Here is a 27,547-nt window from a genome sequence, read left to right as displayed (position 1 = left end):
AAAAAAAAAAAAAAAAAATTACAACAGAAAACTTGACAAATGAACGACAGAGCTAAGAAACCCGATATTCATCAAAGGGTGATTCTAGGGAGGACAGACAGAATGGGAACTAGAAAGAGCCAAAGAAATAATAGGGGAAATATCCAAATAATTGCTCATAACACAGGTATAAAATTTCAGTGCAGGTATTAATAAAATAGAAAAGGCATGACATAAAACTAAATATACAAACTCCATGCATACTTACAACAAAATATTATTCTTAAACCAAAATTCTACATAATAAAACCTGAGAGGTGGAGGGTGGAAGAAATGAATGTATGTTTCAAGGATCGCCTTTTTATAGAGAAGGCTTTAGAATATTGACATGGCTAAAACAGTAGGATTTGAAACATGCTTATGTTTGTAACATATAAATTAAAATACTAGCATAGCCGGGCGTGGTGGCTCATGCCTGCAATCCCAGCACTCTGGGAGGCTGAGACAGGAGGATTGCTTGAGGCCAGGAGTTCCAGACCAGGCTGAGCAGGAGTGAGACCCCATCTCTACTAAAAAGAGAAAAACTAGCCAGGCACATGGCACACGCCTATAGTCACAGCTACTCAGGAGGCTGAAGCAGGAAGATCACTTGCAGGAGTTTGAGGTTGCAGTGAGTTATGATGATGCCACGACACTCTAGTCTGGGTGACAAAGCGAGATGCTGTCTCAAAAAACAAAACAAACAAACAAAAATACCATAAGCATAAAAAAGCACAGATTTCTATTTCATTAATGGAAAATAGAAGAAAGAACATTTGATCAATTAGCTAAAATCTAGAAAGGGTAATATTCAAGAGTAGACAACATCAATTAAGATAGAAATAAAACTAACATACAGTGATTATTGTAAATATAAATAACAATTTCTCCCATTAACAGACAAACACTATTAGGATTTTTTTTAAAAGGGAAATTTAACTATATCTTGCTTAGGAGACCTTACATAAAACTATATAAAGGTCAGAAATAAAGGTTGAGAGAAAGATATAAATGTTGAATTATGTTGGCAACTATCTTTACTAAGGAAGGATTTTCTTTGCTTAAAGATAAAATGTCCCACTATTTTTATTCTCTGTTAAAATACTCTTGTTTTATGAAATGTTAACCTTAGGTCAGTTGCTAAATTATTTTGGAAATTTCACTCTTGTAAAAAAAAATCTTGAAGTCTAGCCTCAGGGACATTTGGGTTAGAATGATAAGACATCAAGCTCATGTCAGGAATTTTAAAAATAATAAAACCTAGTTTCAGATTATGTTTCAGGGTTATAATTACATTTAGCCCAAGTTTTCATATTATTGCATATTTTTTTTTGTATTACAAAAGTCAAACTTGGTAGTTGGAAGAAATTCAAGTGATTGAAAGTTATATAAAACACGTAACTCCCTAACACATACACACATAAACACTACTACAAATTTGCTCCTCAAATAATAGAAACGGTGGCACCAACCAGCTCCTTCTTCTGAATACTTCAGATATCCATTTCCCTTTCTGGAAAGACTTCATGATACATCTGCTCTAAGCCATCTACTTTTCTTGAGGGCCTGAATTCTGGATGTTCAGCCTGTCTCCTCCCACAAAAATCCCTGTTTGAAATAATATTCAATAAAATACCCTAGAATGCCAAAGCTCAAATATCTGCTTTATCTAATGACCTCATTTCACAGACGAGAAAGCCTAGATTTAGAGGGATTAAAAAGCCTTGCCCAAGGTCACACTGCTAGTTTGTGGCAGAATTGGGACTAACATCTAAGGGGAGAACTCCTTTTTTTTTTTGTTTCAGGTGCTAGAAAACCCAACCCAAACTGGCCTTGATTCCTATAAATGAAAAGTTAGGATTAGAACCAGGTTCAGGTGAGGTCAGACCAAAGTCTTCAAATCGTGTCATCAGAATGAAGTCTTCTCTTCACCTGTCAGGATACTTTCCTCCATGATGGCTTTGTTCCCAGGCTCCATGTGGTGGCAAAATGGCTACCAGCCTCGCCAAGCATAACTTCAGACTCGAGTTCAGCTGTAAAGAAGCCAAACCTCTGATTCTTTGCCACAAAATGTCTTCATGTCTCATTGGCTCAATGCGAATCATGTGGTCATCCCTGAACCAATCACTGTAACCACAGTAACCCAGGCTCTGAGCCACATGCCCATTCCTAGAACAGGAAGTAGATTCAACTCCACCCAAAGCATGTAGACTAAGAGTCAGAGAGGTATGGATACCCAGAGGAAAATCTGGGTACTCTGAATTAAAAAAAGATGAATGTTTGCTGAGTGGCCAAGTTACCTCCTTTCTCCTGGCATCCAGTAAGTTCACAATGCACAATCATTGAAATTTGTTACTTCTTTTAGTGGAGGAGGAATTAACCGTTACTGAACCTAGTCATCCTATTTCAGGGCAAGGAGCAACCAGCCAGGAAAACTTGTGAGTTTGGGGTTTTTTGTTTTGTTTTCTTTTCTTTTCTTTTGAGCGCTACCTGAACGGCAATAGTGAAGGATCACAATAGCAAAGCCATTGTTCATTGTTCTATCATCATCTATTGCAAATTCCAAATCAGCAAGAGCAGCAGCTGTCTGAAGTGACAATCCTTTGACAAACTGAAACCTTCCAGGTTGCCAAGCACTAACCCTGTTCCAATCATTGATGGTGGAAAATCAGTGGAGAATATGGAACCTGCGATAATAATATTCTCAACTCTATACACTTTCAAAATTGGCCGGCCAGAGTGTTAAATTCAGGCAGCTACTAATGCCTCTTGCTACTACTGCTTCCAGGTCAGTCTTTAAGTTGTGCTGGTCCATTTGACAGAGATAAATCAGAAGGGTAATGAGAGGTATCCCCACCTCTCTTAAACCTTGGAATGTGGTGGACAGTACCACTGAGATACTAATATTCTCAGCTCTATATACTTTCAAAGTTGGCTAGCCAGAGTGTCAAATTCAGACAGCTGCCAGTCCTCTAGATATTCCTTATGGAATTGTCTTTAAGTTTTAGTGGCACACTTTAGGAAGCTACATAAGAAGGGTGGTGCAAGGTATTCCAGCCCCTCTTGGATTTGGAATTGCAGAAGACCTCTGTAGTTTGTGACTACTCAACAATGATGACCTGCTGCTTCCAGAAAAAAAAAAAACCCTCATAAAATTCCTTAAAAGATTTTTTTCATAATTACAGCAATGTATTCTTTTTTCAGTTTTGTATTTTGCATTTTTTAAGTTTTATTTGGTACTGATGAACATAATTCTATATATTTACTGTGTATAATATGATGTTTTGATACATGTATGCATTATGGAATGATCAAAAAAATACAACCACATAACCCAGGACTGAACAATCATACATTTCTATTCCTCCTGGTCACAGCAACTAGAACCAAGCTAGGCCAATCAGAAACCTATGCTGGATTTTTTTTTTAATGGAAAGCTAGCAGGAAAAGTTATCTTTTTTCTTTAGATTTGATGTTATGACTATCTGACTTTACAGATATGTATTTGTTCTTATGGGGCGGGGGGAAGAAATGGAAGAGTAAGAGCAAGAGAGAAAGAAAAAGCAAGCACAGTGCGAAGCGCATAGTTGATACTCAACACTATTTGTGACAGATATGCTCATTAAAGGAAATGATTTGGAAATTACAAGAGGAAAAATAATCATCCATAGTCCCACTATCCAAAGATAGCTGCCATGACAGTTAGTAAAATCTTCTTCCATTATAAATTGGACTTCAACATCAGGCAATAAATCCTGATCAAGGGAAGTGTTTTTTAAGGGCAAATTCTTGTACCTAAATAAAAGGGCTCTTCTGAAAAATGAGGGGAACAAGTCATAATAAAGTAAATTGCTGATGTGAATTGCCTGAGTGTCATTTTAAGTAGAGTCCCCAACTCTCCAAGTTTTTTTTTCCTCCCCATGCTTGATAGAATAGCCATGATAATCAGGTTTGGTTTCCTGAGGTGAAAACTCTCCCCATCCTCCTCCCATATCCTCCACCTTCTGCCACCCACGTGGATATTTGAGGGTTCAAATTGGTAATGATGGTTGCCTGAAATACATTGAGCCCTTTGGATCTCTGCATTTGGTACTTTAGTCAGTTAAAGAACGTTGTCTTCAGTTGTGTCTTCGATTATGGTTTCTGTACTAATCATTCAAACATTTTCCACAGGAATAGTTCAGATTTTTCAGTTTTCTATTCACCATCTACTCTCATCCTTGTCATCTTTTTTGTCCATTTTCCTTTTCACTCTGGTACAGTTTGTCTCCAATGTTTCTGATCTCATTTTTCCACACTATTAATTCTAATCTTTGCAACTTTAAATGTGTTTTTAATTTTGTCATTGCACTTTTTAATTTCCCTATTATCTTTTCCAGTCCCATATAACTCAATTTTCATCACAGTCTGTATCTTTTAGCTTAACCTAGTCTCTCAGTGATGTTTTGCTCCTGTTTCATAATGACTATTTGTCAAATAGTTTTATAGATTTCTGGTTTTCTTTCCATAAATAGACCACATTAAGAAAAAATCTGCTATTTTCTTCCAAGCGTTCATGATGGCATTTTCATCTCTGTGTTCTGCAGTTTGTTTTTATGGATCCGTTGTTATTGTTTTTCTTTTCTTGCACTTGGACAAAGAGACAACTCTCCAAACTCAGGCTCACAAAAAGAAAGAATGTATAAATTTCTATAAATCCTTTCTCTCTACTTGGGTACTGCTGAATCTTTTCCAGAAAAATGTCCTTTATCTAGCAATGCCATATGGAAAGAAGCACCTTCTATTCCACTAGTTCTCAGACATTATTATTAGAATCACCTGGGAGGTGTTTTAAAACAGCGCTATTGCCAGAGTTTCTGATTCACCAGGTCCGGAGTGAAGACTGATAATTTGCATTTCTAACAAGTTCCCAGGTGATGCCGACCGCTACTGTTGCAGGGACCACACTTTGAGAGCTACTGTTCTATTTACATTTCTGGCTCTCTGACATGTTGAAACAATAGGCATATGAAGAAAACACAATTCCCGGCATGCATTGGTACAGTGACTCTGGCTGCCCGTGTGTGTGTGTGCGTGTGTGTGTGTGTGTGTGTGTGTGCACATGCTCACGCCCACATGGAGACACACCTCTTAGGATTCAGAGTGCTACTGCTCTTAGTCTCTGGCCAGGAGTTTTCTCCAAGTTAGATTCTTCTTTGGATGTAAAAGAATGATATTGATGTGGTGGCCTGGACAACACTAATCCAAAGCATCCATTCAGAAGAGTGACAATTTCTTGGCTTTCTGCTTACAGACCTTACATGTCTGAGCCAGAGATAAGATTGAAGAAGAGAAGTGAGCAGGAGGTACAAAGGGGGTATACAGAGAGCAAATGTGCTATAGTACTTTAGTGAGACACTTACATACCCATTTTCAGTTTGTATCCATAAGTCTCCTTAGTGGAAGCTTCTCTCTGATTCTGACAATAGGTTTACACTGAGTCCTTGTGGAGTGGAATGACCAAACCAGATTTTTTTCCTTTTTTAGCTAAAGAAGCTGACAGCTGCTTTTCATCCTGGTGGGGCTAGAAGGTCAATTTAGAGTAGATGTTTATGTTCTCTCATTAATATGCAGATATATGCTGAGAAGACTATTATAATGGTTGGAAACTATTATAATGAGGCTTTCTTTCGGTTTGACTAGAAAGACATTTCCTACACATTTCTCTTTGCAAAGGGGAGAAGGCTACTTTGCATGAGGAGGCCAGGGATTTTCTGGGAAGAAGACACTAACATTTCCCTAATACTTGTCCCTGATCATTTTGCTTAGGAAGCTGTACTAGAGAGGACTGGAGCAGACCTGGCCAAGATTTAGTGAAAAAGTAGAGCAATTGGGGGGGGGAAGGGGCAATGAAAGTAATCGTAAGTGTATAGAGAAACTAAATCAATGATCTCTTTCTGGCACTGATCCCCCCCAAAAATAGCAAATAATGGTTCTGGATGTCTAAGGTGTATGAACCTTAGGAAGGCTTCCTATCTAACATTTCTGGGGTTAGCTTGTGTCAGGAAACAGCTGTGGTTTAGCTCATGCTAAGCTCCAAAGCATCTAGATTTCAACCTATGAGAAGGTTTCTAAGATGTGGATAGGGCTATCTCCCTGTGGCCTGTTCTTTGCCAATGCTACAGCTGGTAGACTCTGAACCAAGCCATTCTTGGGTGTCCAATGATCTCTACACTTCTAATTTCTGATGCTAGTAGACCGAGAAACAACCCCAGTGGAACTAGCCCAGGAAGCTTAAGCCTACCTCAGGTGGCACTGTGTTCAATGATTATCACTCCTTTCTTTTTCACTTTCCAGAATAAGAGGTAAGGGAAATTGTGTGCGAGTAAGTTTGTGTTTCTCTTATTGCACGATGTGCTAACTGTTCAAGTTGTATTCTAGTATAAAAAAAAAAAAAACAGTGCTTGGTAAATTTCTATGGTCTGTAGCCCATGCTCCATGGGGGTTATTAGTTTTCTATTTGAATACACACAGTGTCTTTAAACACGTAAACAAAATTGCCTACAGGATGATCTTTTTGCACTGTGGTTAGATTGATTGTACAGGGTGGTTAGTATAAATGCTTAGGTGAGAAAATCAAAAGACTTGTAACGTGAAGGCCTGGGCTTATTTAGATTATAGGTCCTCCTAATCAGTCCACTGTCAAGGAATTGGTTTTTCTAAGGAAAGATGTTTGCCTAGTACCTATGGCTACTAGAGAAGCAGTGGCTTCTCCAAAGCTACTGTACCTTGGACATCATATGCTAGACCAATCTCTACTAAGCAACTAGCTTCCCTTGCAATAGTCATTACACTGAGATAGCTCTGAACTGAACTTCCTTTCAAGAAGCTGGCAATCACATTTTTAGATGTGTTGAGAGGAGAGAGTTGGGACTTTCAAGGGACATAGACTTGGCTTTTGGACTGTCCCCTATATTAGTATGTGAGGCCTTGAAACCATTTATTTGGTGAAACCAGCTCCTTCTACTGGATTGTGAGAGCTGATCATGCATGTTGCTTGATTAGCATGTTGCTGATCCGAGTTCACTGATGTCGTGGTAGTAGCTTGAAATTAGGCTTCATGGGAGTGCTTACACCATAGAAACTGGCAAATGCCACAAAATCTCGCCTTTTTGTTTCGGAGATCTGTCTGTGATTACATTTATTAGGATACCACTACCTTGAACACTGTGATATGGGACCAGACAGGAATTAAGGACTCTGCTGTTAAATTTGGCTTTGGTGATAATTTACTTTTTCTTCCTCCCTGCATCCCTCTCTCGCTTCTTTCCTTCCTCCCTCCCTCCCTACTTTCTCTCTTCTCTTTCCTCCCCTCTTCTTGCCTTCTTTTGGTAACTTTTTTGGAAAGTTGAAAGAGAGTGCATTAAAGGCCTGCAAAAATTAAATTAAAATCTGAAGTCTTTCCCTCTTTAAAGTTTTCCTCCTTCCCATCTTCACATATCTGGGACTAAACTTCCAGAGTGGTCTACATTCTGGTCTTACTAGTGAAGTCAGCTGTAGGTCTCACTATAAATCCTTAGAAGGTGATGTTTTCTTTTCTGACTGCTTTTAAAATCTTCTCTTTGTATTTGGTGTCCTGCCATTTCATTGTGATATGTGTAGTTGAGCTATTTTGTTGTTTATTTGTTTTGCTTTTTATCCTGCTGGGCATTTATTGGGCTGCTTGAATCTGTGTTTACCCTCTTTCATTAGTTCTGAAAACTTCTTGTTATATCTTCACACATTTGCTTTTCTGAATTCTTTCTTTCTTCCTTTTCTTGAATTCTGATTCAAAGTATGTTAGAAATCCCCAGTCTCTTGGGCTTGTTTCTTAACTGCTGATTTGTAATTTCTTTTGACCTGTCTCCCAATTCCCTAGTTCTTCTTCATTTGTTTCTAATCTGAAGTTAAACTTGCCCATTGATTTTTTTAAACCAATTTTTTTATCTCTAGATATTTTTATTGCTTTTAATCCATTTAGTAATTAGTTTCCTGTTTCATAAGGATTGTTCCAAGCCTGAGTTTTATTTTATTGAATGTCGTCATAACAGTCCTAAAATAAAACACAGATACGGAAAACCGCACAAATCTATTGTGTGGCTTAATGAATTTGTGTAAGATGAACATCACTGAAGTCAACTAATACAGGCTTTGCCAGCCACTCCAAACGCCCCACCGTATATTCTGTGTCTTATAATCTCTCCTCCAAAAAACCCCCATCACCCTGTTCTTTATAGTCATTGCTTCCTTGAGTTATTTTTTCATAGTTTATTAAAAAATATGTATTACGAGATACTAGAGTTTGGTTTTGCCCATTTAACAATTTTTGACATATCTTTTAAGCCTTTCTCAATTTATAGTTTCCTTCTCCATCCCTCCTATTTCCTTACACTTTATCTGGTGAACATTGCGAACTGTTTGGCCTGAAGAATATCCCACAATCTGGAGTTTGCTGATTATTTATTCTGGGTGTAGCTTGTGATTTTCTTTCCTCCTGCATTTCCTACAAATTATTAGCTAGTCCCAAAGACTAGATTGGATTCAAAGGCTTGGTGAAGAAATCAGATGTGGGTAGAGTTTGGCAAGATTATGGAAAACATGTGATGTCTGGTTGAATCTCTCTGTAATTTGAGCATTTGAAGCTTAATGGATGTATCCATTCATCGGTGGTTGCAAAAGGTTGATTGCATTAATTTCCAGTGGCTGCGGTAACAAATTGCCACACATTCGCTGATTTAAAATAACACATATTTATTCTCTCACCGTTCTGTAGGCCCAAAGTCCAAATGTGTTCACTGTGTTGAAACTGCGTCAGCTCTCTGGGAGTCTCTAGGGAAGAATTTTTCTTCCTTTCCTGGCTTTTGGAGCTGCACTCCTTGACTCATAGCCGCCTCTTCCATCTTTGAAGACAGAAGTTTGGCATCTTCAAATTTCTCTCCGCTTCCATCATTGTGTCATTTTTTGTGTCTCTGGTTTCCTGCACCCCTCCTGTAAGGCACTCTGGAATTGCATCCAGCCCACCAGGATAATCCAAGATGATCTCCCTATTTTAAGATTCTTAATCACATCTACAAAGTCCTTTTTGCTGCCATAGAAAGTAAGATTCACAGGTCCGGGGATTAAGATTTAGACAATTAAGGGGGTGGTTATTCAGCCTAACACAATGACGTTTCAATATTATTATTGGTTTTTCATCTATCAGTGACAATGCTGAATGATAAATGATCAAGGATAAAGAGGCACTTTCCTTCATCTACTATGTGATTAACCCAGGATGTTCACAGAGAAAATGAAGAATAAATGCTCGATTCTTTCCCTTTATTTACCAGTTCTCAATAGAATGAACTGGTTTCCTATAATTTCCACAAGGTAATCATGTTTTTTAGAAATTTAATTATAAATTCATGGGTTTGTACACACTTGGATTTTAATCCACTATCGTTCTTGTTGTTAAAGTTTGACTCATCCTGATTTTACCCACATGAGCCTATTTGAATTTGGTACTGGGCCTCTTTCTCATGTGACCCCAGTGGTCTTGGACAGCCCTGTTGCTATCTGATGTTACACTATATTCCAGACTGGTCTTTGTGTATTTCTTACCTTAGTCCCAGAGTCAGCCAGGGCTTCTTTCAGGTCACTGGTATCTCAAGACCATAATTTGAGCACTAGGGATACTCATTGCTATCGATTTGGTGGTGGTTTTATGAAGTTTTTAGGAAATAAATTATAATATAAAATATCTCATGGATTGATACTTCCAAGCTTTTATTTAACCTCATCTCTATTGTATCAATATGTCATCTCTTCCATTTCGAGAAACCTGGTTTTTAAGGACATAGGGGAATGATACAGTTAGAATATACTATAATTCCTCATTTGTTCTATCCAATTTTAAACACAACAGTCTTGAATTGAAAACATTTAAATTTTTTTGGAGTATGTTCTTCCCATCCCCTTTCCTTTTTTCAAGTTTATTGAGATAAAATTTACATACAGCAAAAGTTACCCATTTTATGTGTACAGATTTATTAATTTTGACAAAATCATAAAGACCTTCCATTCTTAATAGTTGTACACGCATTGCCAGAGCATGTAGACTTTCATAATATTTTCTTTCCTCTCTTCATCCTCATTTTGTCTTTGTTCTGTTTGTCTTAGTAGCTATTTATTTGATGCTCATTACCAGTCATTTTGTCACTGACCCTTTAGTCATCTTGATTGTTGAAAATTCATTTCGCAGCAGATTACTCGGGAAGGGCCTATGGGAACGTTTCTTGAGTTCTTGAGCTTTGATAAGTTTGTCTATTCCTTTTGTACTCAAAAATCAATACTTTGCTGGATATAAAATCCTTTTCCCTTAAGTATGTTAAATATATGACTCAATTTTCTTCTGGCGTAAAGCATATCTTTCAATGCCTACTAATAATTTAATTTTCTTTCTTTAATTTTCCCTTAAAAGCCACATGCTCTTTTTTGCTAGATGTTGAAAGGTTTTTTTTTTAAGTCCCATATGCGCAGAATGTGTCTTGATATTGATCATTCTGGGTCAATATTCTCATATATGCATTGTGCTCTTTCAAAATGTAGTTTCAAATTATTGTTTTAATTTTAGGGATGTTTTCTTGAAATACAGTTTTTAGTGCTTCTTCTGTTCCCTTGCTGTGGTTTTCATCCTCAGAAATTTCTGCCGTGTGTTCAATCTTGTTTGCCTATTTTCAATACTTGTCACTGTCTTCATTTTTTTCCTTCATCTCTTTTTAAAAAAATGTATTTCTTTTTTAAAAATTATGGTAAAATATACATACCATAAAAATTAACCATTTAACTAATTTGTAAGTGTATTAAATACATAATGTTGTGCAACCATCACCACCATCCATCTCAAAAACTTTTTGCATTTTACAGAACTGAAACTCTGTACCCATTAAACAATAATTGCTCATTCCCTGCTACCCCCAAGCCCTGGCAACCTCGATTGTACTTTATGCTTTTCTGAACTTGACTACTGTAAGTACTTCACATGAGTAGAATAATACAGTATTTGTTCTTTTGTGATTGGCTTATTTCACTTAGCGTAATGTCCTCAAGTTCCATCCATGTTATAGCACGTGTCAGAATTTCCTTCTTTTTAAAGGCTGAATAATATTCCATTGTATGTACGTACTATACTATGGCCATTCACCCATCGATGGACACATGGGTTGCTCCCACCTTTTGGCTGTAGTGAATAATGCTGATATGAACTTGGGTGTACAGATGTCTGTTTGTGTTCTTCATTTCTTTCTGACTTCTTAATATTTCCTCCTTTCCACCCTCCATTTCTTTACAGCATTGTTTGTTTTGTTCTTTCTACCTTTCTATCTTGGGGTTCTCTTTTTCTCAAGTCCATCAGACTTTGACTTCATTATACTTCCTTCTTCTCCCCCTTCCGCAGACATCAGTACAATGTGGGTTTTGTATTTGTTAGTGGTCTGTTCCCACCCTCTTGTATTTTGGGGTTTATGGTTTTTAAAAAAAAAGTTTTCCATATGTTTTTAATTTTTCTATCTAGTTGCTCTGCTTTTGCATGGGGATTGAAAGAAACCGAAACACTGAGTTGCCATTGCTATCGTCTTAGGAGAAGCTCCCATGGTTGTTTCTGTGTCTCTTATGTTCTGCTCATTGTGCCCTTTGACCTTGTGTGTTCAGACATTTATCACTGGGTGCTGCTCATTTCCCTTGGATTTTTGTGTGTGGTAATGCCTCGAGGTCTGGGGAAAAGGCACCTTTGTCCAGAGAACATTTTCATTTGCCTCTACTGGATACCTGGGGGCACAGTTTACACATGTGTTAAACTAATTCATAACTTAGATTTTTTTTAGTCCTTGTATTTATTTCAATTTGGGCTGTAACACCTGTGATTATGGCTTTTCAGAGAAGATATTTTTCTCCCTGCTCTGCTCCGTGCTGAGATTTCCTCACAGACCCAGAGGATTGCAGCCCATGCAGGTGCGGTGGTTTTACCTCTGGCTCATCTTCACACTGATATTCTGGTCCCACGTTTGGTAGGGCCTGGCTTTTAACTTCCCACTTGCGAAGGCGCTAGGCGTGGTATTTAGTCCCTTGTGCCCCGTGAAGCCCAAGTTTATCAGGTTTGAGGAAATACTTCCCACACAAAAGTGATTCCATACTCTGCTTACTGCTCTAGATTTCTGCATTCCCTCAGATTTGGGCCTGATAAGTTCTGACCATCAGCATTTTCAGTTGTTTTCAGTGGGAAGGTTGGTCTTCCGTTTGGTTAGAAACGGAAATCCGCAATAACCTGTTTACATGTATGTTTTTGTAGAAACACTGTCGTTCAGTGCAGTCACAAGAATTACTCCTCTTTCTTTCAACTAGACATCAGGCACTGTGCTATGTGAGGTTGGGAACCTCACCCAGGTTGGTGCCTGGACCTAGTATGGACACCTAGGGGCATGTGACAAGGCTCAAGGAAGCCAGATACAACCCCAGAACCCAGATCAGAGCTGCACACGTGGCTAATCGTGTTGGGACAGCCCTTCCTCACCTTTCTCTCTCATTATATAGGCACAGCTACAGAAGACTCACGCCGGTGTCTGAGCTGGTATTAAATGAATTTTTCTTGGTTGTTCCATCGTGGGCAGGACCAAGGGTTCTGGAATCAGACAGCCTGGATTTGAATCCTGGATCTCTTGCTTATAGCATTATGACCTTGGGCATGTAACCTAATCTCTCTATGTCACTATCTCTTACTTTCAAAGGGGATGAAAATAGTACATATCTTGGTGGGATGTTCTAAGGATTGTGTGTGATGAAGTGTTTAACACAACACCTGGCACATTTATAATCCTTCAGTAACAAAATAACCATCATTTGAATATCCTCAAAATGAAAGGTTTTGTGGCATTTTTTTTCTTCAATATTTTTGCCTCTTGTTGAGTCATATCCCATCCACTGCCTCATACCTTCATCCAAAGAGAGAGCTCTTTTGAGAGCTCTTTTGCCATGATAGAAATGTAGGGTCAACGTTTTAGGGTTGAGACAGGGAAACAGTTTGGAACCACAAAGAGAAAGAATTTTCTGAGTGAACGGAGAAGGTGAACCAACGGACTGACACTAGCCACACTACAGGGACCACGTTCTTCCGTGTCCATAAACATGACAGTGCTGAAAGGAGAAAGATGTGGCTCCAGGGAGGGGCAGAGGAGAAAGACAGCTGCAGACAAGCCCTGTGCGTCTGAGAGACTGAGTCACTCATTGATTAATGCTGCAGTGTTTGGGTAATGAAGTTTCGTATTTACCATGCTATTGATTGCAAGAACTCTGCAAACAGGAGTGAATGAACTGTAGGGAACTGACCCCTGGGTTTTCAGAGTTCCTGAGGTTTGCTTTTGGCTGCTCTCTGTTCTTTATACTTTACCATCCAGAGCCCAGAGCCCTTCAAGTAGCACGTCTGTGACAGTCCTAAGCAACACAAGCTTTTCTGAACTTCGTCACTTACATCACCATCAAAACTCACCTCTCCAGTGATTTACTCCTTCTGAATTTTCTCTGTCTCGCCAATTTGACAAACACATCCATTCTAAAATGTAGTGCTGATGGATTCATTTCTTCTCCCTCTAGGAACATTCTAATGACAGTTTTCTCGAAAGGTTGTTGCTTCAGCCTGAGGATGGCACATTGAGTCCCTCCCGTGTACCACTCCCATCTAGTGCTGGTGACAGTGCAGTGAAACTGGATCTCTCAAACCTTGCTGGTGGGATTATGAGATGGTATAGCCACTCTGGAAAGCAGCTGGACGGTTTCCTAAAAAACTAAACATGCAATTACCATACAATCCAGCAGTTGCCCGCCTGGGCATTTATCCCAGAGAAACGAAAACTTGTATTTACACAAAAACCTGGACACAAATGTTTATAGGATTTTTATTCATAATATCCTGAAGTTGGAAACAATCTAGATGTCCTTCAAGGGGTGAATGGTTAAATAAAATGTAGCACATCCATACCATGGAATACTACTAAGTGACACAAAGGAACAAACTATTGATGCGTGCAACAACCTGGATGAATCTCCAGAGAAGTATGCTGAGTTAAAAAAAAAAAAAATGCATTCTCAAAAGGTTACATACTGTATGATTCTACTTATATAACATTCTTGAAGTGGCAAAATTATAGAAATAGGGAACAGATCAGTGGCAGCCAGGGATTAAGGAGAGGGTTGGACAGGAAGGAAGTGGGCATAGCTATACGAGGGCAGTACAGGTGATTCTTGTAGGGAAGGACATGTTCTGTATTTCGACCGTATTAATGTCGGTTTTCTGGTTGTGCTACTGTGCTACAGTTTTGTAATACATTACCCTGAGGGGAAACTGGATAAACCGTACATGGGATTTCTTTATTATTTCTTACAGCCGCATGTGAATCTACAATTACCTAAAAATATTTCATTTTAAAAGGTACTAATATACTCAGAACAGCGATTGGCATGAAGCCAAAGCTGTTTAAGCATTTGCTATTATTTGTAGGTATAGTATATTAATTCATTGGCCCTGTTGAGTTCTAGCCATGTGGATAATAGGAAGCAAAATAATCTCTACCCCTGTGGGCCGAAGGTGAGGAAGTGGTCGGGCAGGCCAGCCCCTGCAGAGGCACCTAGAGGAAGCCTCTTTAACACTCTTGAACTCCCTGTCTCAGGGTCGGGGGGCACTCAGCCTTTTCATTCAGCTCCTTTTTGGCCTCCGGGGGCCTTTGCACACTGTCACAGACCAATGTCAGCTTTCCCAGAGGGACACAGATCTCTACGACTCCAGTTCTTGCCAGGCTCTGCTGTTTGTGTCCTGTAGCTGTAGGGCTCATCCAAGCTTTGGGGAAAGAAATCCCCTCCCCAGTTGTTTTTGGAAGGGTTTAAGCAAAGCCCAAAGCCTCATTCATTGGCTTCCACCCGCATGTCAACGACACTGAGCTCAGACTTGAGTGAAGGAGAAAGAGGTCTCATTTGGGCTGCCATACTCCCCAATTCTCTCATGATTCTTTTTTCTTAGGGATATCACTAGGATACCGTGTTCCCAAGACCTCTGTCAATTTTCTCTCTGAAATGCCATGATGGTGCCATATCCCTAGAGTCTTTCTTTGCCCTCCCTCTGGAATGCCATTCGGATGTTCCCCAATTCCCCTCATGCCTCAGTAATGTTTGTATTTGGGCTGGTGGTTCTCAGGGCTGATGCCATCCCCCAGGGAGTGGGACATTTTGAAAACAATGCCAGATTTTTGGTTGTCAAATAAAAAGCCACTGCTTCTGCCACAGTGTGCCTGGTGCATAAAAAACAGTATTTTCCTTGGCATTCCTGCATAGTGTGCTTGCCTTTTGTTTTTATCTTAGTTGTAACCACACGGCAATGTGATTAAAAAGCCATGAAGTCTCAGCACGCATGGACAGAACACAGTGTTGACATTAAGTGAAACTTCTAACCAAGGTGATCCAACACCTATTTAATGATAAGCATCTTTGTGTCCTTGCTGCAGGGCAGTCAGTCACACGTCACATACACTGCATGCTCTTCACATAAATGAAGACAATTACTCTCCAAACCTCAGACCACGTACTCCTCGAGTTAAGGAAGTGCCGGTCAGGAAGAGACTGGGACTCAGAAAAGCCTCCATTCTTGCCGGAGAAGGCATTTCCCTTCCTGATCTCCATCTGAGTCTGATTCTCACATTGCTTCAACTCCTGCCAGGACTAACACCAACAGGGGGACTCAACTGTCAACTGTCCTATATATCCTATCTTTGTGCCTTCCTTAAGAACCATATGGAAATTCCGATTCTTACTTGGTTTAGCATGGTCTATCTCCAAAATTAGCAAGATTTTATTCTGGTAATAGAAAATTGCCCACATGTGTGGGTTTCCAACTATAAGTGTTTCCCACACTCAGCCCCAGGAACTTGCTCTTCTAAAGTGTTTGGGAAGGAGAGTTTCAACAGATACGAATTCACTCCCATAAGGCACTGAAAGGTAGTTTGTCTCTAGAGCTGGAGAGATCTGGGTTCCTCTTTGAGCCTGTCACCTACACTTCTGTGAATGTGGACATGTTACTTACCTCGCTAAACTCCAAGGAGGTTAACTCTAAAATGTGGACATCCTTACTTGGCTAAGTTTGTTTTGAAGTTTGAGATCATGTGTATTCAGTTCCTGGCACATGTTAGACACTTGGTAGCTATAAACTTTAATTATCACAATTCAGAGAGAAGTAGAGCGGTGACATCCAAAACCCCATGCTCATCACTGACATGTGTAACCTTGGTGTCCACTGGGGTTACCTTGGCCTTTGAAATTCAAATGAAATTGACTTTACCTCCAACCCCACTTATTGTGGGAGAGCCAGAGTCTCTTCCCGTCTCTCTGGAACTCTCCGAGCATGGTGCAGATCAGTTCTGATGCTTGTCTGGTCACTCTGTTTCTCCTTTTGTGGAATTAGATCAGTTTGAGGGACACTTGGCTGTCCTGCAAGCACCAGCCACAAAGGGTAGAACCCCAGTTTTTTCACTTCCCCAAATTCCTCTGAGACAAAGTTATGTTTGACAGATTGTCACTATGCTTTAAGGCAACAGAGGAGGTGCCAACAGAGGAGGTTTAGTTGGCAATAGCCCCAAACCTCAACTAGAATATTACACATCCTTGCTCCTTAAAAAAACAAAAACCTTCTGACCACCTTGCCATTGGGAACTCATCGCTGATTACATTGCTCTACTGGTATCATCTTCCCATCCTGTGACTCAGTCCCCTTCTCCTTTCTTACCCCTTTCCTCTTAGCCTAACCATGCTCCTCCTGCCTCCCAGAAAATTACTGTTAGCCAGATGGAAAGCACCTCTACCAAAGAAGCCATCTCATTCTGTGAAGAATCTTTCCATACATAAAGTAGCCCATGAAGGCATTTTCCTAACTAAACATAATTCTCACCCTAAGATGATCTCTGGTGCCAAACTATTGAAGTAACGTTTTTTATTCCACAACATATGGACACTCAGAAGCACAAATGTCTTAAGACTCTCGGTCCAGTTTGCCATATAAGGTTTTGCAGGTTGTGCACTGCACAAGACATCTGGCCAAGAGGGTAAATAAGGAGCAAAATGTAGCCAGTTCTCCAGTCCCCAAGCTATGTGCCCTTTGCTATTGGGTACACCCAGAAAGGTACTTTTCCTAAATTAGCCACCGAGATGGGAATAGCTTTTCCTAATTTTCTACTGGGAGTAGGGGAGTGGTAATGGTGGTACTTCCTTCTAACTTATCTGTCCAGAGGGGAGCACCATTTTCCAATTCTCACAAAGGTGTTGTACGTGTTAACAGTGGCCCATGCTTGAAATCATGGCATTTGCAATTAAGTTGGATATATCAGAGCTCGTATTGAAATAATACAGCGTCAGTAACTGAGTGGGAATGGCAGTGGGTCTGTGTCATTTTGAGGGAAAGACATCTGCAGTTTCCCCCAAGCTGTCACTAGGAGGTACATTTGCGTATTAAACAAATATTTAAGATTAGCCGTGCAGCAAACAATCAGAAGCTGGCATTACAAACATCACTTCTTCAAAGCAACAGCAGGGACTGAAATGTACCTCTAGGAGCGTTCATCTGGCTTAGAGTGAAGTGACCCAAGTCAGGATCCGTTTCTGGGACAGGTGAACGTCCCAGGTAGGAAAGGAAAAATTAGAATAGAATAGCGACTCCTTTATATCCCCAATCTCAGAGAGACATTTTGGGGGCTAAATGCATTTAGAATAGTGGCTGGCCACTGTAATATTGGCTACCACTGCCATTATTCCCAGGATGACAGCCAAAATATTATTAACACAAACTCAGCAAACAGCAGGCGTAGCCATTTTCTCTTCTGATTTTCCTCCTTCAGTCAAAACGTATTATTCAAGTAACAGCCCAGTGTTTTTTGAGCAGACTAAGAGCTTTATGTGTTTTATTTTATTTAATGCTTGTGAGAACCTCATCTAGCAGGGGATAGCATTATCCCCATGTTACAGATGAAGAAACTGAGGCAAAGAGAAGTAAAGTAAGTTAGACCAAGGTCACGCTACAGGCATTGGAATCCAAACCAGAGCCCATGTCTTTGCCCACCGTGCTATACTCTTTCTCTCCTTCTAGGTTCTGTGTGAGGATATACCCATCTTCTTTGATTTAACAGGAAAGCTCCTTTGATAGTGTAGTCTTTATACCTGAATAAGTAAATTTTTTAACCACTTTATGCATTTTTTTAAATTTTCTAATTGTTCCACAATTATCATAGAATTTTATGATTGGGAAAAGATTGATAGATAAATAAAATATTAGTAAAATTTAAAGAAGGAAACAAATGGAAGCCTCCCACCCGACCCATGGGACTATTGATTTGAGTCATCAATTAGAATGCTTTCTTAGGCACAGGTACTGCACAGCCACTAGCTCATTTCTTCTTCACGGTGTGTTGAGGGGGAAGGGGGACTTATATCAACATTTGAATGCGGTCAAGTACCCCAGAAGAGAATGGCTGCAGGGAGTGTACTGATAGGCAGAGTCAGTGCTGGGCCCCCAGTCCTCTGGGGTCTACATCATTCATGCTGTCTGTGTTCACAAGGACCCGTGTATGTAAGCAGAACAGTAACTCTTGCAGTTTGAAGCTGCTGTTTATTCTTTCTCCAACTACAGCAGTGTTTACTTTTTTAATTTTGTGAATATAAGAATGACATGGGATGGTTGTTTAGACTGCAAATTCTCACCCTGAGAAATATTGTCTTGTTAGAGCTGGGGTGGGGCCTGGGAGTCTTCATTCCTACAAAGCGTCTTAGAAGGTTCAGTTGAGAGTTCTCCTTTCACTTCGCTTTGGATGGGCAATGGGGAAGTACAGACTTGGCAGTTTCTCCAGGCGAAGGTCTGGGCTAAGCATTTCAGAAACATTTTCTCATAGAGTCCTCACAAGCACCATCATTAGCATTTACAGTTGAGTCGACCGAGAGTCAGAGTTGAGGCCAACGGCAGAGCCAAAGTCTTGACCCAGACGTGCCAGACCCGAAGGCCTGCCTCCCCGACCAGCATGTTAACAGTCGTTTCCAGATGCAGGTCTACCAGCTTGGTCTCATCACGGTCACTAAGGCCTTTTGTTACAACACCATATTCCCAGGCCCATCCTGGAAACACCGAATCAGAACCTAAATGTAGGACCCAGAATCTGAATTTTTATCCAGTGCTCCAGGTGGTTTCTGAAGCTCAAGCAAGCTTCTACACTAACCTGGTCCCAGCAGGGCTGTTACTCAGCTAGTGAGCACTGCCCGGCTGTCTACATTGGTTAAACACTGAATCCCTCCATTCTGCTTGGCAAACACCTGCTCTGCGAAGTCTCTGGGGCCCCCTCCACCTCCTGAATCATCCCAGCTGCCCACCCTGGACTTCCCACAACCTTGCAAATAGCGGGCTGTTGCCCATCCCCCTGCATCTGCGGGGGTCTTCTCCCGTGCTGGAGCCACTGTCTCTTCTGACTTGTGGGTGCTCGTGCCATGCCTGCCGTCAAGGCTTTTGAATAGCACCCTGAATATGCGTGTGTCTCCCCCATTAGAGTGTCCACCCTGAAAGACAGGAAAGATGACTTACATGTCTTTATATGGCAAACGGGGCCCTAGACAGAATTAAATGTTCATTCATTAAATTTAGTTTTTTTTGAATTCTGACCGTATGATTTTGTTCTCATATATGTTGTAAGAGGGGGCCTGTATAGAAGGGGCGACAGTTGGGGGAGGACCCAGAGCTGATTCCTGGAGGCTGCCTGTACATCAGGTGGACCCTGCATGTCTGGGATGGAATAGGGTCTCCGAGCTTTGAGGGACGTGGGAAGACGAGAAAGCAGTGGTACGACCGAAATAGAAAATGGGGTGCTCAGCAGACAGTGGCTCCTCGCAGGAACACTTGCTCAATGTTAGGTGAGTGAACATAACAAGACACTTGCAGTCAGGCTTGTTTTTCACATAATCTAAAGGGAAGAAAGGGCCCCACGGGTAGAAGTATGTCAGCTTCAATTTCGCTGTAGCCTCGGCATGTGGAAAAGACATTAAATTCTCAGGAAGGAACCCATTAAGCCAAATAAACGTCACAGTAGCCAAACATTATTGGCTCCCTGCCTTCTACAGATAACTTTAGAGATGGTTATTTCCTTAGTTGAGAAATCATGGCCAGGTATTTTCAATAGAAATGAGTATTGCAACCTCTAACATGTTTGAGAAAAAAAAAAATACTTTGACACTGCATTCCAATAATAGATGATGCAGAGTAATCTCTTGGGTAAATCAGTGATGTGGAACAATTTGCTTCATCACGGAAAGGCTGTTTCTACCCCCAACCCCTGCCTTTCCTTCTGGAATGTCTACATCATCTCCCATGCTGCTCCCAGTGCTTCAGAAAAGTAATAAGAAATTTAGGATAATATACTGTACGTGCATTGGTATCAGAGAGCGGTGTTTCTGCCCCGGACTGGCTCGCCCACCAACTTCCCTGGCACCAGGTCAGCTTCACTGATGAGAGTGTTGCAGCGGAATCTAAGGATGTCTAACTAATTAACCCCTGATTATGGCAAAATGAGGTTTATAATAGAGGAGAGTGTGCCAAAGCTGCTTTTGGGAGACATGGAGGAAAAATAAAAAGTAAAACTGCAACCAGGCCAGCTGTGAGCATGAGAAAGCAATCAGGGCAGAATGCAAACAGCCAGCCAGACTACACCCTGCCGCTCAACGACTGGATTTCCAAGTTGAGGTCGACTTTGAAAGGAAATCCTCCAACCTGGCCATTCCTGAAACACTCCTACCCATCCAAGAGCTTCCTGGCAGGAAAATGAACGCAGCATCGGTTCTTTACTGAGGGGCGATTCCCAAGGCAGCTTTGGGGGGTGGACAGCCCCTCGTCCTCAAGAGAAAAAGCATTGGTTAGAAAAGGGGAGCTGAAACCTACATCTCTGCTTATTGTTTCCATGTCCGCTCCTCAGTGGAAAAACTAAAGGGCATAAAACATTTTGGCAGGGAAGCCTTTCCATTCCTGGTTGCAAAAATGAGCTCAGTGTTCTTTCCACAGCAGTGGCTTATTGCTGGAGAATGAAGTCACAGGGCTTGCTGATGTCGAAGAGATAACTTGAGATTTCTTAACAAGGAGCCATCCCCAAGTGTCCAGAGAAACTGATGTCAGGGAGATATTACCTGAAGATTAAAAACAATAATAAAAAAGATCCCTCTATTGTTCTAGCGCCCCAAAATACCATGGTTTTCTATCTTGAAATCAGCAAAGAATTCCCGGTTTGGGAGATCTGGGTGTGGATTCCAGCTCCATCCCTCCTCACTGAGTGATGCTGGACAAATCCCTGATTTTATCTGAGCCTTAACTGTGAAATGGGAACAACCATTTCTGACAAAGGATGCTCTAGAGGCTCGGATCAGAAGAGAAGATGGGCTTCTCCCAGGCTTTCCCTTACACTTTGTCATCTGCCCCTGAAATAACTCTGAAAATGCCCAGAGACCACAAAGTCCCTAAGGACAGGGCAGTTTGTAAGCTTCCAGCACACACAAGAAACGGGTAGACCAGGAGGGAGAAGGTAGACATCGCACAACCAGAGTTTTCCTTTCTCCTGCTGGTATTTGATCCAACAACATACCTGCCTCCTTGATTCTAAAACAAAAGTCTCTGTATATATCGATAGATGCACACAAATTCCTAAAGAGAAAAGCTACAGCATTCTGCATCTGAGCACAGTCAGCCAAGATGTCCTGACACTTTATCATCATCGTTGTCATCATCATAATTATTGATTAATGTTTTGATAGAAAAGATGTGCCTCCACCTTGCATTTGGCTGAAGACTGCTGCAGAACTTTCAGAATAAAGAAAAGTGACATTCCGATCTTTAGAAAAAGTTACATTCTTCAAAACCAGATACAGAATGAATATGAACGTATTTTATATTTTCACAGTGGATTTTATAAGAGGAATCGCCAGACCAATACAACACTATGCTGATTAAACGAGAGATCTAAAATAGTGATTTTTACACCTGGCTACACATTAGAAACAACCGCAGAGCTTTAAAAAATGTCCAGACACTCTCCCTACCTTGAGATTCTGATTTAATTGGTCTGGGAAGGGACCTAGGCATCTGTATCACAGTTCTAACGTGATTCTAACATGCAGTCAGGGTTGAAAGCTACTGCTTTAGAGTAGTTTCTGTTGTGATTTCTTGAAGGTGTCAGATGTTGACGTTTATGTAGCCATTTCCAACTGATACCCAGTGAAAGCTAACTAGAGTATCTCGATCCCCAAGGACTATTGGGTGTGTATTCAGATTCAGAAAGCCAAATGCAGGTAGTAAAGACGATTTAGCTTGGGAAGTTACAAAGGCAGATCTGCTGAGGTGATTAATGGCACATGACAGAGGCCTGCCTTGGGCCATGGCCATGTTCTCTGGTGGCAAAAGAAGACTCAGCTGCTCATTCAAGAAGCAAGAGGAGAACTTGACAAGGAAACCCAATCATTGTGAATCACTGCGTGCTTCCTGTACAGAATGGCCCTGACATAGCCAGCCCAACAGAGAGAAACCTTTAGAACACAAACTTAACCATCTGTTGGGCTGGCTATGTTAGGGCCACAGTAAGGAGACCTGAGAATCCTTCCAGAAATGAAAGAACCTTGGGTGTCTGTCTGTAACCTCCAGCATCGCACCTTTACTAGTTTATAACTGGCCTGAGCACTGTTGTAATAGGTGAATCTTGAGTGATTCTTCCCACTGAGCTACCTTAGAAATAGCCATGGCCCATCTGCCGATCGATGTCCCTGAAGACCTGGGAAGAGCACCCCCTCCTCTCTTTCCCTGGGTTCACCTCCACCATTCTCTCATACGCCTGGTCACCTCTACGGGCTCTTCCCCATCTTCCTCCTCCAATGCCAAGGACACTGTTTCACAGCTTGCTTCCTTCTTTAGGGCAGACTCTTATATCCCTATAAAGCAAATAATGTTTATCTTTGGGGCCTGTAGTAGATTTAATTCTTGGTCTTAATTATTTCCTTAATTATACACTCCCCACCCCCTTGCCATGGCCACATGGTGCATGGTGTTCTCCTACCCCTTGCCTTTGGACTTGGCCTTGCGAGTTGGTTTGGGTGAATGAGATGTTAGCAGACGAGATACAAGCAGACATGATATATGATTTGACTTGCTTTTGTCAATGTCATGATGTAAACCTGCCCTAGCTCACCTGCTGGTCTAAAAAGGGTGAGAGACATGCAGAGAGGACCCGAACCCAGCTTACATCTTGGAGTATAGCATGGTCTAGATCAACTGAACCCCAGCTGGCCCACAAATTACGAATAAGAAATACATGCTTGTTATTGGATGCCACCGTGACAATAACTGTCTAGTACAGGACCCCATGATCTAAATGCATGGCCTTTGACCTCAGGCCTTTCCTAATGTGGTACATAAAAATCATCCTTTGATGCCTGCTAACTTTTCAGTCTGCATCCTGAGCTGGTATTGTCAGCCCTCCTGCTCCACTGGCTGATGTGCTCCCATCTTTCTGCCCTCTGACCCTTGACTGTTGATGGCCTTATCTTGCTCTGTGGAAATGGTGCTCTCGTGTGCTTCTCTGATTCTGCCTCCTGCACCCTTCGAGCGTGACTTGCACTTGCTCTGCTCTCTGCTTTGTTGGCATTGCTTATGCGCCTTTTGTGGATACAGGTACTCCACAATCACACTCGGAACCTCAGAGACAGAGCCTGACCTGGCTCATCTGTTCCAGTGAATGGGATCCAGATTCACTTCCACTTCCCCAACTTTCCCCCAAGCATAGAGTGGAGAAGCAGTGTGACCTAGTATTTGGAACACAGACTCAGGAGCCAAGGTGTGTGACCTTGAGCATTTCCATTTCTTTACCTGTAAACGTGGGGTGGCAGTGAGGATTAATTCATGGAAATCACTTAACACAGAGTCTGGTACGTAGAAAACATTACTTAAGTTTTTGATATCATCATCATCAACATTCTTTGTCTCCCTCAAACCACTGCATTCTACATCCAACTCTCTCAGCATCCTACTCTGTGACCACATAAAACATATGAATATGAAACAAAGAGTTCTTGTTTAGGCAAATCATTGAAAACATTTTTTCCCTGAAATGTGAGTGATGTCTTTATACTTTAGTGCCAGGCTTCTCAATCTAAAGTACGCACATCCCAGGCTGTGTATGGTGGCTCATGTCTATAATCCCAGCACTTTGGGAGGCTGAAGCAGGAGGATTGCTTAAGCTCAGAAGTTTGAAACTAGCCTGGGCAATATAGCAAGACCCCACCTCCGCCTCTTTTTTTTTTTTCTTTTTAATGTTCTTCAGTCCTCTGATTTTTGGGTTTTTTTTGTTTTTTTTTATTTTTTTTTTAATTTGAGAATATTACAGGGGTACAAACACTTTGGTTACATATATTGCCTTTGGAACACCCAAGTCGGAGTTACAAGCATGCCCAACCCCCAGACATCACACACTGTGCCCATTAGGTGTGAATTTACCCATCCCCCCCACCTGTCTGATGCCCTATGAGTGTTACTTTTGTTTCTTTTTTGAGATAGGGTCTTGCTCTGCCACCCTGGCTAGAGTGCAGTGGTGTAATCATAGCTTACTGCAACCTTGAACTCCTGGGCTCAAGAGATCCTTCCACCTCAGCCTCTCAAGTAGCTGGGACTAAAGGCATGTGCCACCACACCCAGCTAATTTTTTATTTTTATTTTTTGTAGAGACACAGTCTCACTATGTTGACCAGGTTGGTCTTGACCTCCTGGGCTGAAGCGATCCCCACTTTGGCTTCCTAAAGTGGTAGGATTGCAGGTGTGAGTCTTTGCACCTGGCCTATTTTTCTTTTTCTTTTCTTTTTTGATATGGGGTTTCACACTGTCACCCAGGCTGGAGTGCAGTGGCTTGGTCATAGCTCACTACAGCCTCAAACTCACAGGCACAAGCAATCCTCCTTCCTCAGCCTCCCAAGTAGCTAGGACTATAGGAGTGTGCCACCACAACTGGCTAATATTGTTGTTTATTGTAGAGACAGGGTCTCACTATGTTGCCCAGGTTGGTCTCAAACTCCTGGCTGTAAGTGATCCTCCTACCTTAGCCTCCCAAAGTGTCAGGATTTTAAGCACGAGCCATCATACCCAGCCAAGACCTCATCTCTGCCAATCAATAAATAAATAGATAGGTAGGGGTAGGTAGGTAGATAGCACACATATCCCAGTAGTATACTATCCTGAGCTAGCAAGTTCTAAGAAGACATGGAAAAACTACGGTACAGCTTTCTAGAATGTTCATTTTGCTTGACAGTAAGTTATTAGAAACACTGCTTTTTTATAGTGGTGTTAAAATTTTTTATCTTATTACTTTGAGAATTTCTCTTAGGGAAGAAATTACCTATGTTTACTCAAAGGCTTGCTTAGTCTTGGAGTCAAAATTGAGGCCCTGAGGTAAGGAGACAAGAAAAATATAAAAGTTAAGAATATTTTTGGTTTCAAGTGACAAAACTCAACTCAAATTGGCCTTTAAAACAAAAGGTATTTATTCATACTTATACCTAAAAACCAGGAAGATCTGGTTTCAGGTGAGGCTTTGCCAAGTACCTAAAATGATTTTACCGTATACCTAGGTGGCTGCCTGTCCTCTTTGCTTTCTATGGTGTTTGGCTTCATCCTCAGGTTGTGGTGGTTTCTCTTCCCCTGGCCCCGAGTTCTCTTCTTGTGATAATAAAATGGCTGAAGTAGTTCCTATCTTACGATATATTGTCCAGAGAAAAATAACATCTCTTTTGATATGTCTTCCCTAAGTCTTGGGATTCTCTCTCTCTCATTGGCCCAGATTGGGTCATGTGTTCAACTCTGAACCAATCACTGTGGCCAGAGAGCTGGGACACACTGGTTGGCTTAAGCCCACAGAACAAATTCCTATAGCTGGGGAATGGGGTTAATTCAAGCCAAATAATAGAACTGGGAATGGAGGAGGGGTGTATTCCCCAATGAAAGATCAGGATGCCATCGATGGGAGGAAGGGTCATGGAGTTTGGGGTGGTAGCCCACAAATGTCCAATACACCGATGAAAGAGATGATTAAACAGCTTTGCAGAAGATAGAAAAAGAAATTAGTTGTTTTTTGCACCTGATAGAAGAAAAATTACCCCTGATGAGGTGGGAAAGCATATATATATATCTCAAAGGATATTTACGATTCAATGTGTTTATGTTGGTGTGATATAAACTCTTTCCTTGTAGTGTGCTGGTAAATGTTTAACAACTGTATCTCTGGTGAAACATACATAAGTTTTTTTAATAATCTTTACTGATATAAATAATGTGTGGCACATAATTTACAATAATAAATTATATATTTTTTTGTCTTACCAAATGCTTTCTTGAGTTTTACAGAATTCTTGTATCTATATAACTGATCTGTAGTTGCAATTCTACCACGATTTGACAAAATCAGACTACAAATAAATACTTGATTACAAGTATAGTTCTAACATGTGGGTTGATATTTTCATTTGTTTCAATAAGATGAAAGTGAAACAAAGACATGTTAGAACTTCATTCATTTGTCAGTGATGTGACTTCTTTGCTGAATCAGATAAGTTTTCAAATACTGAAAAACTTCCTCAATCTTTATACTATTCACAATGTACTAGCTATAGACATGACGCTTAAGTTTAATAGGCATTAACATACTATCTATTAATTTTTAAGTCTAGACAATCAGCAAAACAATAAATCAAGCCTTGATTTGTAGCATTTGCCAATTTCTGTGATGAAAATACTCTCACCATGGCCAACCATATTGAGGATTGTAAGCTACCAATGTGCAATCACAAACACACAATCGGAAAGAGACGTCTAATAGCACATTTTGTAGTCTTTCTACAAATACAGTAGACATAAATAACTCTAAGAGCATAGATAATAATAAAATGTAGTAAAATAATTAGTAACTGATGAACTTCTAATATTTGTTACCTTTATTAATCATGTAACTAATTGTAACTTTATGTGATATTTAATAATGGTTGCATTTAACAACTGGATTGCAAAATTTCTGAAAATCTAACAGCTGGCTCTGATGACCTTCTATGAGCCAGATCTAGCACATCCCTGCCCCTCCCCGATGCATTTTCTCCCAAATAATCATTATTAGAGTGCACTGTATAGACTGATACCTTGTGAGAATGGAAGTGGAAATCAAGTACAGGCTCACTTTACATGCATCAAAAAAGTAGAGATGATACCCATGGAATGGTGAGAGGGTCTAGAAATGGAAAAAATTTGGTGGAAGCAGGAGTTGAGAGCCAGAGATAAACCAGAGGATATATGGATTCCCATGCCTAACCCCACCAGGGATTTGCAGAAATCTCAGGAAAGCCAGTCCACTGGCTATAGCATGGACTGTTCTAGGCAATATAACAGATCTTCTGAGATCTG

This window comes from Propithecus coquereli, unplaced genomic scaffold (assembly GCF_000956105.1).
Source record: "Propithecus coquereli isolate 6110/MARCELLA unplaced genomic scaffold, Pcoq_1.0 Scaffold27, whole genome shotgun sequence".
In the NCBI taxonomy this organism is placed as follows: Eukaryota; Metazoa; Chordata; class Mammalia; order Primates; family Indriidae; genus Propithecus; species Propithecus coquereli.
The sequence above is the reverse complement of the archived record's forward strand: the minus strand, read 5'-3'. Positions refer to the sequence as shown.